At 39.5% G+C, this 13,841-nt stretch overlaps 1 long non-coding RNA gene and 1 pseudogene across 1 annotated transcript in view; both read left to right on the plus strand.

The window, feature by feature from the left end:
• LOC147579228 (uncharacterized) overlaps positions 1-13,841 on the plus strand; it is a 124,324-nt gene that overhangs the window by 8,593 nt on the left and 101,890 nt on the right. The gene's annotated exons all lie outside the window — the stretch shown is intronic.
• On the plus strand, positions 8,439-8,937 carry LOC112867552 (large ribosomal subunit protein uL23 pseudogene; annotated as a pseudogene).

The following is a 13,841-nucleotide window of genomic DNA, read 5'->3' on the forward strand; positions in this document are numbered from 1 at the left end:
TTGGCCTCAAGATTGTTAAACTTTCCTGCGAATATTGGCCAGCATTTTGAATGCTGGTTTCAAATGAGTTTATTATGCTATTGAGTTTTTTAAAATTTTTATTAAGTTTTTTATTTTAATTCCAGTAAACTACAGTGTTAACTACAGTGTTGTATTCGATTCAAGTGTACAATATAGTGATTCAACAGTTGTTTTCATCACTCAGTGCTCACCATGATTGTGAACTCTTTAATCCCCACAACTTATTTCACCCCCACCCCTCCTGCCCCCCTCTAGTAACCATCAGTTTGTTCTTTATAGTTAAGAGTCTGTTTCTGGATTCCTCTCTCTTTCTCCCTTTTTTCCCCTTTGTTTCTTAAATTCCACACATGAGTAAAATCATGGTATTTGTCTTTCTCTATTTTACTTATATGCTATTAGGTTTTTAAATTTCATATAGATCTTCAAATCTAATCACCTTAGTTATTATAATCCAAATGAGAGTGATAGATTTCTAAAACAGTGTCTTAAAGCCAATGTTTAGCTAAATACTGCAAAGAGGAACACTAAAAATCCTCAGTGAACACTTTTAAAATAAATTACATAGTCTTGTGGTCTTCCCTTTCCAACCTTTAATGTGATTGGTGTCATTTTTTTGCAGTTTAAGAAAGAACTCATTTAAATTTTCAAATATATCTGAAAAGTACACATCCTATCATGAGATTATAATATAAATTTTCATTTTTAATGGATCGAAAAGATTAATAATAATACCAAATAGTAAACAAGGTATTTTTAAACAGCATTCTTTGGAGAGCCATCTTACTCCTATATTCAAAAGTTCCCTTAGCTATTACAGCCAAGAGGTAGTTCAGCAGACTAGAGTTGTGTTTTTCAAACAGTGGGTTCCAACACTTGGTAGGTTCTGAAGTCATTTCAGTGGCTTCAAAACAATTTATTTTTAAAAAAGAAACTGGATAACTTATTAATAGCATAGAAAACATCAGAGAGCATCTTTCTTAGTAAAGGTAATCTTTTAAAAATTAAGTATTATGTATGTATGTGTCTGGGTATATTTCCTACAGTGGGTCATGGTCAGAAATTTTATTGACCTAGAGGATACTGTGTATAGAACCACGGATAGAAATCAGATTACCTAGAGAAAGAGGAGACCTAATCAGAGAACTTACTGATGATATATCTGGTGAAATGAGGATTCTCAGCTGTCTGGTTAGAGACTTAGACACCCAAGGCCCAGGTCATGACCTCCATATCTGTGGGAGCTGAGTTGAGACCACCTTCTCTTGAGATTTCCCACTATAATTTGCACCAATGAGGATATTAATGCAAAGTCATATGACACCTGTGCTACTAGGCAGTAATGAAAATACTCTCACTAAACCTCAGTTTAAAAATGGTTTGTTGGGGCACCTGGTTTGCTCAGTCAGTTAAGTGTCTGACTCTTGATTTCACCTCAGGTCATGATCTCATGAGGTCAAGCCCTGTATTGGGGCTCTGCATCTACTGCATGAACCTGCTTTGGATTCTGTGTCTCCCTCTCTCTCTGCCCCTCTCCTGCTCATGCTCTCTCTCTCAAAAATAAATAAACATTAGAATAAATAAATAAATAAATAAATAAATAAATAAAAATGGTTTGTTAATTTACAGTCTTATCTAACAAGGAGCCTATTCAGTATCCTTGATTTACGAAGTCATCAAAATATTAAAATGTCAACATCCAAGGAAATTACCAGTGACATAATTTGATTAACATTATCCAGAAAATATACTTGATAGTCACCTGTGAAATTTGATACCCTTGAGAGTTATCTAGCACAGAGATATATATTCCTATCAATTTTTCTTTTTATCAAAATCAAATAGTCCCTTGGGAAAATCTACCAATTATATCTATTTTGTAGTTTTTCTGTTTTTAAAGACAGAAAAAGACAGTTTATTGCTGAATAAAGATTATGACACAAGATTATTAGAGTAATAAAATGGCATCTCTGTATATAGGACAAACTTGATTATTAATTTGGGGTTTGTATATGGCCTTATTTATATTAACATTTGAGAATAGCAAGTATTTACCTATTGAGTCTTGCCACTAAGATGATTGTTGTATCTGTAGGAAAACATGGCAAGAGATCCTTCATTGGAGCTTGTTATTTTACCTGAGGCATCTGCCTCTTTTCTCTCTCATAGCCCTGCTACTTATATTACATAATGACCTTAACTGTACGTGTAAACATGCCTCAGGAGGACTCTGGGATGCTGATGGGAAACTGAGGACATTTACACAGATGTGATCTTTGTAAGGAAAGTTCTGCCGGGGTGGGGTCAGTTGGGGAAGTAGGTAAAGTATGAGAGAGGTCTGGTTTAACTGATGCATCTTCTGGAGATTTTTCTTTTTTTTTCTTTTTTTAATTAAAAAATGTTTAGTTTTGAGAGAGAGAGAGAGAGAGAGAGAGAGAGAACATGAGTAGGGGAGGGACAGAGAGAGAGGGAGACACAGAATCCAAAGCAGGTTCCAGGCTCTGAGCTGTCAGCAAAGAGACCGACGTAGGGCTTGAACCCATGAACCATGAGATTGTGACCTGAGCCAAAGTTGGATGCTTAACTGACTGTGCCATCCAGGTGCTCCATCATCTTCTAGAGATTTTTCTAAGCCAATGCTGTCTGATAGAAGTATGATGTGAGCCACATCTGTAAGTTAAAATTTTCTAGTAGTCACATTAAAAAAGTAAAAAAAAAATAGGTAAAATTAATTTTAATAATGTATTTTATTTATCACAATGTACCCAAAATATTATTTCAATGTGTACAATACAGAAATCAATGAGATACATTGCATTTCATTTTTATGCCGTTTTAAAAATCTGGCAAATATTTATACCAACAGCACTTCTCAATTCGGATTTTAAATTTTCATTAGAAATATTTTATCTGCGTTTAGACTTTATAAAGCTTACAGGTGAAAAAGTAAATTCACAGTATGCCTGGTTGGCTCAGTTGAAAGAGCTTGTGATTCTTGATAAGTTCAAGTCCAAGCTAGGTGTAGAGAATACTTAGATAAATAAAACTAAAAAAAAAAAGAAAAACTGAATTGATGTATCCAAATTATTCCAAACATACTTAAAAGTTTTCCCTTGAATTCAGTATCAGTTTTTCAGTTTAAATTTAAGTTGACTAAAACAAAAAATTCAGTTCCTCAGTTGCACTAGCCAGATTTCAAGTGCTCAATACCACACATAACTAATGGCTACAGTATTGAGACAACACAATTATAAGCAGTGGTGACCTTGAATTAACTCCTCTAGGAATGGATTCCTCTGTTATAAATTCAGAAATGAGAGCTTATATTATACGAATTTTTCTTTCAGAAACTAACCTAAAAAGATGAGAGATGAAGCTTCCTACTCTTTTTGACATGAGGAAGGCAGTGGAATTAGAGGGAATTAGGACTGACCTGGGTCACTGGGGCAATTAGTCAATCTATCTATACCACTGTAATGGAGATTATAAGGGTCTCTACCTCTCAGGTGGTTAAGCAGATTGACAAAGGATGTGCTCAACACACAGGTTTTTGTTGTTGTTGTTTTGTTTTTAATTAAGTAGATGGTTTGTACTTCAGTAAATTAATTGGGCATATAAATGTTCTTCCTTCTTCCCTATTTCCATTTTTTTCTTTGTAACTGAAATCTAGACCTAGTTGTATCATAGAAATTAGAAATTATTTGACTTACTGCAGAAATTATTTTAGGAATAGATCAGGGAACTATTCCAGTTGTGGATGAAGAAAAACAGCTGCATTTTCTTCCTGCCTATATTGATATATATATTTTTTTAATGTTTATTTATTTTTGAGAGAGAGAGACAGGCAGAGCATGAGAGAGGAAGGGGCAGAGAGAGGGGGAAACAGAACTTGAAGCAGGCTCCAGGCTCCGAGCTGTCAGCACAGAGCCTGACTTGGGGCTCGAACTCACGGACTGCGAGATCATGACCTGAGCCGAAAACCAAGAGTCAGATGCTCAACTGACTGAGCCACCCAGGCACTCCTTTATTTTGATTCTTAACAGTTCTTTATTAGAATAGTATAGGTTTATAAATAAAATTAATTTACCCATCAGAGGGTCATGTGATAGTTAAACAGCAAAATGTAAGTATAATTGTGATACAATTAAATGATATGCCAATGATTTATTAATCAATGATTAAATATACTCAAAGCTTGAACTGAATCAAGCTCTTCCAGAACCTGAGGGCATGGGAGGAGGGCGTTCTTATAGAATCTGAGGAGCAGTGGCCTCTCTCAAGGTCTAGCTGCTTCTGTTTGGGCTCCCAAACAGCTTCTGTTACTCCCAGCTGTATGTGAGCCCACATTATGACCTATCAAGTGAAGGGACTGCTTTTATCTTCCACCTGAGGAAGAACTCTTGGATTCTGATTCTCTCCTGAGGTTTGTTCATCATGTGACTTTACACAGGGCTTTGTTTGTCAATCTGTTTGTCAATGGAGAAATGATAAACTGAGAGTCAAAGCTGAAATTATACACACACTAGGCATCTCTGTTCGTCTATTCATTCAGCAGTAATGTTTTCTAGGGATATAGAAAATGACTCTCACATAATTCTCTCATTCTCACAGAAGTTCTAGCTTTCCACAGGCAGGAGAACAAAAAAATATAGTAAAGCATTATAGGTATGGTATCCAATTCTACCTGGGCCGAGGTGGGGTGCCAGAGAAATGATTCATAAAAGAGGGGATCTCGAGAGTCTTGAAACATTATAAATGCTAATGCTGCAGAGAGGGGTAGGGGTGGGGAAGGGCAGTCCAAGCAGAGCCTGAGGCCAAAGCCAAGAGACTCGACACCATGCAGTGTGCTCCAAGGAGCCGTAAGTCATTGGTCATGGTTGAAGCCTAGCTTTTGCATATCATGCCAGGAAACAAGAATTTCATCATGCCTAGTGAAAGAGCCAACAAAAGGTTATATGCTGGGGAGTAGCAGGATCTAACTGGTGTCTAGAAATATCACTCTGAAAGCAGAGGAGAAGATGGATGGGAAGTATATCTGTTCCCATAAGACACTATATCCATCGCAATAGCCCAGGCACAAGAGGATGGAGACGTATGAATGAAAGCCTTAGCGATTAGGAAACAGAAAAGGGAGTTAATTTTCACGTCGTCAGTTATGTAAGAAATACAAAAGAAATACTGTGCTCAGAAGTTTAAGGTTTACTTAGAGACTTCACTCACTCATGAAAAGTTTGATTCTCCATTCTCTGAAATCCTGACTCAGTAAGTATGGGTGGTGCCTGGGAATCTGTATTAAGCAATAACAACAACAAACTCTCCAGATGATTCTGTTGAGCAGCCAGGATGGACATCCACAGGCCTAAAAAAATAATTCTTGAAGTTGAAAGGAGTCATATCAGAGTCATTGGAGGAGGCTTCTTCTGTGAAAGTGGTTCTTCTACTTTTTTTACAATGTCCACTTGGCAGAGGGGAAAAAGTGCCCTGAGGCTCTCAGGAAAGAACTAACAGGTGTTTTGCAAATTGGCTGAATTTGTGCAGAAGCCAGCTCTTTGTAGATTCATGAATTAGAGCTCCCCATAAAATGTTAATAGTGTGTTAATTTTAGTTTATGAATATAAACTTTGGTCTTGTCCTAAAGTGACCACTGGTGTTTTGTCTAAGCCCATATTAACTGAGAAATTTCAGCCTCTCAGGGTTACTATCCTGAAGACATCTGATGAGGAATTCTAGGTGCCTGAGGCTGTTTGAACCAGGGGTTGAGAGATTAGGGAGAGGAAAATGATGTAAGATAATAACACAGTCCCCAGATCCCATGACCTTTTAACTTGCACATTTCTAGGGAGTCAGATTTTTGCTTGATAAACTTTTGGCAAAATTCTCAGGAATAGATTTTAGTATTTCCACCAGAGGGCAGTGATGTCTTCTACAATGTTAGTGACTGTGGTTAAGAAAATTTGTCATTCTTTTTTTGGACTTGCAGTGGGTGTGAGTAGGAAGAACTGATTAATTCTGACTGCCCATGGTCATTAGGGTGGATTTGAAGCCAAATTCCAGCAGAACACAGAGCAGGGAAGGTTAAATAGCATCTGCAGAACTACAGAGTCTTTTAAACCAGAGTGACTGCTTGATTAAATCAGTTGCCACTGTTGGTTAAATCGAATAAATATCTTAAGACTCTGAAAATTCATAATTCGTGAAGCTCCTGTCTAGTAGCCTTAGGACTCAGATTTGGCAAGAGTTATGGGTCCCATGAAACCACAAGAAACAGATTTATACTACAACAGAGGACAGGGGAAAATTGCTTCTGAAGAACTCATACGCTTAATGGCTTCGGGCTCTGTCTGTCACTAATTCCACCTTAGCTTGTTATGAGAGATTCAGCTGCTGGAAGAATGAAATGATATTTCCACTGGGGTAATATTAATGGGCATGGCCGTTAGCAAGACTGAGGAGCAATCCCGGTGTTATGGTAGAAAAATGATTTCAGAATTGGGGGTAGATATTTGGATGCTGGTGGTACCCTTTTAATGATAGAGGACTGTCACTTCCTATAATGGGTGTGGGTTAGGATCCTAAAATGTGTGTGTGTGTGTGTGTGTGTGTGTGTGTGTGTGTGTGTGTGTGTTCCTGGCTCTGCCACCAAGTGTGTAATCTTAACTAAGTCAGTTGTCCCCTCTGGTCTCCACAGTCCATACCTGTAAAATGAGTCAGTTTGTCCAGGTAAGCTTTTAGAATCATCACAGCTATAAAATTTTAAATTCTATGAAAACACAAATCTATTCCTCCTGTAGGATTGAGCTACCATCTGGACAGCTCAGAGTGGCTCTGTGGAAGAGGCTTTTAAGTATGGACACGAAGTGGGGGACCCTTTACCAACTTTATCCAGCAGCACAGATTTTGAATTTTAGTAATAAAAGAACATAGTTCTTTGCTGTATTCAATGGGCAAAGACCTGGGAGAAATGGATGATATCAAGTTTCATCTAGAAGGCATTAGTACATTTATTTCCACCCCATTACTTTACAAATGAGGAAGAGGAGTCGAGCCAAGCGTCTTCAAAATTCATTCATGCAGACACTGTTCTGGGTGGAGATACAAAAGCAAACAAGGCAGACAGAGTTCCTGTGCTCTTGAGCTTAAATTTGAGCTGGAGAAGAGCTAAGTGTACAGTGTTGAGGATAGTGGGAGATCAGAGGGCAAAGTAGAGGAAGAAGAAGGCAAGTACGAAGGTTCCATTTCATCTAGGTTTTCTGAGAAGGCCTCTCAAGAAGACCATTTTGAACAGTGTCCTCAGGAAGTCACCTGGGGATTGTTTTAGGTGCAGAGAACAGTGAGTGTGAAGGCTTGGGGGCAACCCAAGAATAATGTGCAGAACCAGGATTTGCTCATTCACTGGCGCATTCATTCACTCGTTCAACAAACACTCAGTGCCTGCTCTGTGCTATGCCCTGTTTCTGCCCCAGGATTAGAATCTTGAATTAGAATTCAAAAGCATTTGTGTTCAACCACCTCAAATACTGCCTCCCTGATACAGTGTCCTTTTCTTCAGCACCCACTCTTTGCTGGGTACCTTGTAGGCATTTTGTTGAAATTAATCTTCAAAACAATTCCATGAGACTGTTTTGTAAAGAATAAAAATAAATATACTAAGAAATGAAGAAAAATGGAACCTAATGTCATTTATTTCAGTATGTACTAAGTTAGATGGAAAGACTCATTCCTTTGTCTTGTGAATAACTGCTATAAGTTATCAAAGTGACTCCGTTGATATTATTCAGTTAATTCATGTGGATGTTTACTGAGCTTCTACCTTTGCCTGGTGTGGTATTGGAAAAATGAATAAAGTAGGAAGTCACACCAAGAATTGCAGTAAGTTGATAAATCTTCTAAGTGTCGGGGGGAAGTAAGAATGAACACGGTGGCAAGAGGATCTAAACGAAGAATCTGAGTCTTCCTGGGGGAAGGCAGGAAAAGCTTTATAAATCAATGAAGCCTTGGGCAGGAAACTGAAGGTATTGTGCCACGGGGACATGGACGCATACCTTCAAAGCAGATACTTTAAAGGGGTTACTACGGGAAAACTTACAAGCAGAGAATTGTTTGTGCGGTAAAGCACAATCTTCTGCTCTCTCACTGACCTGTAGTTTAGTCCAGTGCTAGGATGCATACATGATGGCTTATGTTCCAGTTTAAAGAGGTTCCAACCCTGTAGGGTCAGAGGAATGGAGGACATGCCTGCGACTATGTAACAAGGGGTGAGCAAATGATATTGTTAGAAAGGGGAGCCTCAGAGGCCTAACAGCTCTTGTTTTCTAGACTTTTTGTATGTTAACCCAGACCCCCTGAGACGGCTCTCTGTTAATCTATCTGAAGGGGAAGGAGTGAATCTGCAGGCCCATCAAGATCTGTCTTTCATGAAGATGGTACTGAAGGTGACGAAGGAAGCCCCTACTCCTTGCTTTGAAGGTCAGAAAGTGGTGCTGAAAGGCATCCACAATCACACAAAAAAAGAAGATATGCAAGTTACCTACATTCTGATGGCCCAAGACACTGCGTCTTCGAAGGCAGCCCAAATATCCTCGAGAGAACGCCCTCAGGAGAAACAAGCTTGACCACTATGACATCATCAAGTTCCCCCTGACTACTGAGTCAGCCATGAAGAAAATAGAAGACAACAATACATTTGTCTTCATTGTGGATGTCAAGGCCAACAAGCACCTAATCAAACAGGCTGTGAAGAAGCTCTGTGACGTTGACATGGCCAAGGTCAACACTCTGGTCAGGCCCGATGGAGAAAAGAAGGCATATGTTTGACTGGCTCCTGACTATGATGCTTTGGATGTTGCCAACAAAATTGGGATCATCTAAACTGAGTCCAGCTGGCTAAATCTGAATTTAAACTTTTTCACCATAAAAAAAGGATCTGTCTGTTTTTGGATGGATGAGTAGGAGTGTAAAGGGGCAGGAGGGCATTCCTGAAAGAGGGAACAGTATATTTAACTGGAGGAAAACTAGAAACCATGGTGTGTTTAGAGAACTGCAGATATATTGTCAGGATTATACAGTGTGAGGTAGGTGGGAGATGGGCCTCTTAAGGCGAGGGGCATCTGGAAGGGGGATTCTAGAAAGGTCACCTGAAGAAGCATATCCAGATGGTTTTATATGTCGCGTTAAGGTATTTGAAGTTTACATTTTAGGCCAGCAGAGCCAGTCACATACCCTATGTGAGTGATGTGAGCAGTGGTGGACTGTGGTGGCCTGGGATCCAGGGCATCACCATTCAATGGGAAGTAGGTGGCATTCAGCTCCATGTGGTTACTGAATGTGGAAATTTGTGTCCAGTGTTACCAGAGATTTGGATTTTTCAAGCTGAGCCATAAATTTAAATTTGTACACAAAATATTCTCATTTTAATGTTGGAAACAAGTTCAAATTTACTTAACAAATAAGTGGTCCAAACTGAACATTAACTGGATTGGTCTCTGGTTTCTGATCCTTGCAGGGGAGTGAAAGGGGTGTCATGTGAAATCTTTTTTTTTTAAATTTTTTTTTTCAACGTTTTTTATTTATTTTTGGGACAGAGAGAAACAGAGCATGAACGGGGGAGGGGCAGAGAGAGAGGGAGACACAGAATCGGAAACAGGCTCCAGGCTCCGAGCCATCAGCCCAGAGCCTGACGCGGGGCTCGAACTCACGGACCGCGAGATCGTGACCTGGCTGAAGTCGGACGCTTAACCGACTGCGCCACCCAGGCGCCCCTCATGTGAAATCTTAATAGAGTAGCTGATCAGTTTTGGTTTCTAAAGGGATTATTCTAGGGGTACTGGATGACTTAGTCAGTTAAACCTCCAACTCTTGATCTTGGCTCATGTCATGATTTCACAGTTTGTGAGTTTGAGCCCCAAGATGGGATCTGTACTGATGGTTTGGAGCCTGCTAGGGATTCTGTCTCTCCCTCTCTCTCTTCCCTCCCCCACTTGTGCGCTCTCTCTCTCTCTCTCACTCTCAAAATAAATAAACTTAAAAAAATAAAAGGATTGTTCTGGAAATAATAAGTAGAATAAATTGAAGAAGGATAGGATAGAATCAAGAAGAGTAATAATGAGGCTTTTGAAATAGAAATTGAGGAGCTGAACTAAAGCAAAGGTAGCAGGGATGACGCTAAGGGATATTTAGAGGAATTGGCAAGATTTGGTGACCAGTAGGAACAGGTGTGAAAGAAAAAGGAGTTTAGGATGACTTTTAGATTTCTGATTTAGATGGCTAAGTAAATGATGTTTGCATTCATTTAAATGAGGGGCTGACACTGGTTTACAAAGCAATATCCAGAATTCTTCCTGCATATATTGAGTTTGAAGTGTCTGTGGGACATCTAAATGAAGACCTCATGGCAAGTTTGGTGAATTCTGAAGCTTGGGGAAAAAATCAGATTGGGATTACATATCAGAGAGTCATCAGTGAATGGCTCGTATACATCCTTTCAACAAATATCAATATTTTACTTCAATATTTCAGGCCTTGTGCTAGGTGCTGGGGTTAACAACACACTGGGTGTGTGCTCCTGAAAAGTTCAGTATGGTGAAGCAAGCAGATGGTAAACAAAGAGGCATACAAATACAATAAATACAAATTATGGTAAGTGCTATAGAGGATATATGGTTCATATGAAGATCAGATGTGATATGGGAAAGAAATAGAAGTCACATTGGTCACCCTAAGCTGGTGGCTGAGAGGAAGTCAACATGAAAGGAGAAATAGATGGTCTTTTGTTCAGAGAAGCTCAGTCCTTAGTGCTGGAGGAGAGAAGAGTGAGAACAGCCTGGAGATCGCCCCTGCATACTAGACTGGTAAAAGGAGAAGAATTTGAAATACTGGAGTGACCCAGTGCTCAGTCTTGGGGTGTTTCTCTTTTCTATCTTCACTCACTTTGTGATCATCTGGTTTCATAGCTTGAAATACCATGTATGTCTTATGATCCCTAAATTTGTATCTCTTGCTCAGACTTCTCCCTTGGATTTCAGACTCATGACCTTACTGACTGTCACCCAACTGCCATGCACACGTCGATGTCTGATAGGCATCTAGTGTGGGACATGACCAAAAACAAGCTTCTGACATTCTGTGATCCTCTCTCACTTCACCCTACCCAGCCTGAGTCTTCCGCATCCCAGCAAATGACAACTCCATTCTTCAGTTGCTGTGACCAAAAATCAGTGAGTCTTGTCGTCTCCACCTAAATGTCTTATCCTAAATCTAATTACTTCTTGTCACCTCACTGCTACCACCTTGATCAGGACTGCTAATATTTTTCATTTGGAATATTGCAATGGCCTCCTAACTGACCTTCTTGCTTTAATTCATGAACTCCTTCATTCTATTTCAGTAGAGAAGCCAGTTATCCTATTAAAAGACAAGTCTTCTCATGTCACTTCTTTGTTAACCACCACCCCCCACCCCCGCCATGGGTTCTCACCTCAGTTGGGGTAAAAGCCAAGCTTCTTCCAATGGCATACAAGGTCCTATATTATCTGTCCCCGGTTACTTCTCTTTAGTGAGTTCCTACTTTTCTCCCCCATGCGCATTTGGCAGCAATCACCCTGGGCTTCTTGAAGATCTTCTTCTTTTTTAAGTTTTTTTAAAATTATTTATTTTAAAAAGGGGGTGAGGGGCACAGAGAGAGGGAGAGAGAGAATCCCAGGCAGGCTCTACACTGTCAGCCCAGAGCCTGACTCAGGGCTTGATCTCACAAACTGTGAGATTCCTGTTTCAGGGCCTTTGAAATTACTATTCTCTCTTCTTGGATTGATACTCCGCCAGAAATCCACATGGTTTACTCCCTTACTTCCTTTAGGTTTTTAATCAATACCCAATATCCACTTTTCTGGCTACTTTCTCTAAATTCACAACCCAAACTGCTTATCCCACCTTCCCTGCTTTATTTTTCTTTTTCTTAGCAGTTATTTTCCAGTATTCTAAATATTTTATTAATTTTTCTTTATCTCTCTTTATAACGTAAATTCTATGAGATCAAGGATTGACTGTTTCATTTATTGTTGCATCCACAAAGCCTTTAAGAGTGCCTGGCACATAAAGACCTTCAATAATGATCTTCCAAAGGAATGAACATAGGGTTAGGGACCAGCATGAGAAACCATTTCAAGGAAAATTCATTTTCAAGGAAAGCGTAGCTGATAATCTCCAGTGAACAGAAATACCAATTAAGATAAGGACTGAAATATAGACTTAGGGGTTGTCCAGCAAGAGGCTACTAGGAATCTTAATGAGAGAGGAGAGGATAAAGGTTATTTGAGCACCACAATCAGAAAGGGCATGAGGAAGTAGAAGCAGGGCATGCAAACCTTACCTGTGAACCAAGGTAGGCAGTTAGGGAAGTTGTTGACTAGAACAGGACAAGAGAGTCTTGAGGTCCTAATGTTTCCTGAATGTGTGAGATACTGTTCCTCAGGTTTTTAAAAAATATTTATTTTTTATGTTATTTTTTTTGTATATGAAATTTATTGTCAAATTGGTTTCCATACAACACCCAGTGCTCATCCCAACAGGTGCCCTCCTCAATGCCCATCACCCACTTTCCCCTCCTCCCCACCCCCCATCAACCCTCAGTTTGTTCTCAGTATTTAAGAGTCTCTTATGTTTTGCCTCCTTTCCTCTCTGTAACTTTTCTTTCCCCTTCCCCTCCCCCCTGGTCTTCTGTTGAGTTTCTCACGATCCACATATGAGTGAAAACATATGGTATCTGTCTTTCTCTGCCTGACTTATGTCACTTAGCATAAGACTCTCCAGTTCCATCCACATTGCTACAAATGGCCAGATTTCATTCTTTCTCATTGCCAAGTGGTATTCTATTGTAAATATAAACCACATCTTCTTTATCCATTCATCAGTTGATGGACATTTAGGCTCTTTCCATAATTTGGCTATTGTTGAAAGTGCTACTGTAAACATTGGGGTACAAGTGCCCCTATGCATCAGCACTCCTGCATCCCTTGGGTAAATTCCTAGCAATGCTATTGCTGAGTCATATCTATTTTTAATTTTTTGAGGAACCTCCACACTGTTTTCCAGAGTGGCTGCACCAGTTTGCATTCCCCCCAACAGTGCAAGAGGGTTCCCTTTTCTCCACATCCTCTCCAGTATCTATAGTCTCCTGATTTGTTCATTTAGCCACTCTGACTGGTGTGAGGGGGTATCTGAGTGTGGTTTTGATTTGTATTTCCCTGATGAGGAACGACGTTGAGCATCTTTTCATGTGCCTGTTGGCCATCTGGATGTCTTCTTAGAGAAGTGTCTATTCATGTTTTCTTCCCATTTCTTCACTGGATTATTTGTTTTTCACGTGTGGAATTTGGTGAGCTCTTTATAGATTTTGGATACTAGCCCTTTGTCCGATATGTCATTTGCAAATATCTTTTCCCATTCCGTTGGTTGCCTTTTAGTTTTGTTGATTGTTTCCTTTGCAGTGCAGAAGCTTTTTATCTTGATGAGGTCCCAATAGTTCATTTTTGCTTTTAATTCCCTTGCCTTTGGAGATTACTGTGGCTGAGGTCAGAGAGGTTTTTTTCCTGCTTTCTCCTGTAGGGTTTTGATGGTTTCGTGTCTCACATTCAGGTCCTTCATTCATTTTGAGTTTATTTTTGTGAATGGTGTAAGAAAGTGGTCTAGTTTCATTCTTCTGCATGTTGCTGTCCAGTTATCCCAGCACCATTTGTTTAAAGAGACTGTCTTTTTTCCATTGGATATTCTTTCCTGCTTTGTTAAAGATTAGTTGGCCATACTTTTGTGGGTCCAATTCTGGAGTCGCT

Source organism: Puma concolor, chromosome B4 (genome assembly GCF_028749965.1).
Source record: "Puma concolor isolate L17-30 chromosome B4, mPumCon1.1.hap2, whole genome shotgun sequence".
Lineage (NCBI taxonomy): Eukaryota > Metazoa > Chordata > Mammalia > Carnivora > Felidae > Puma > Puma concolor.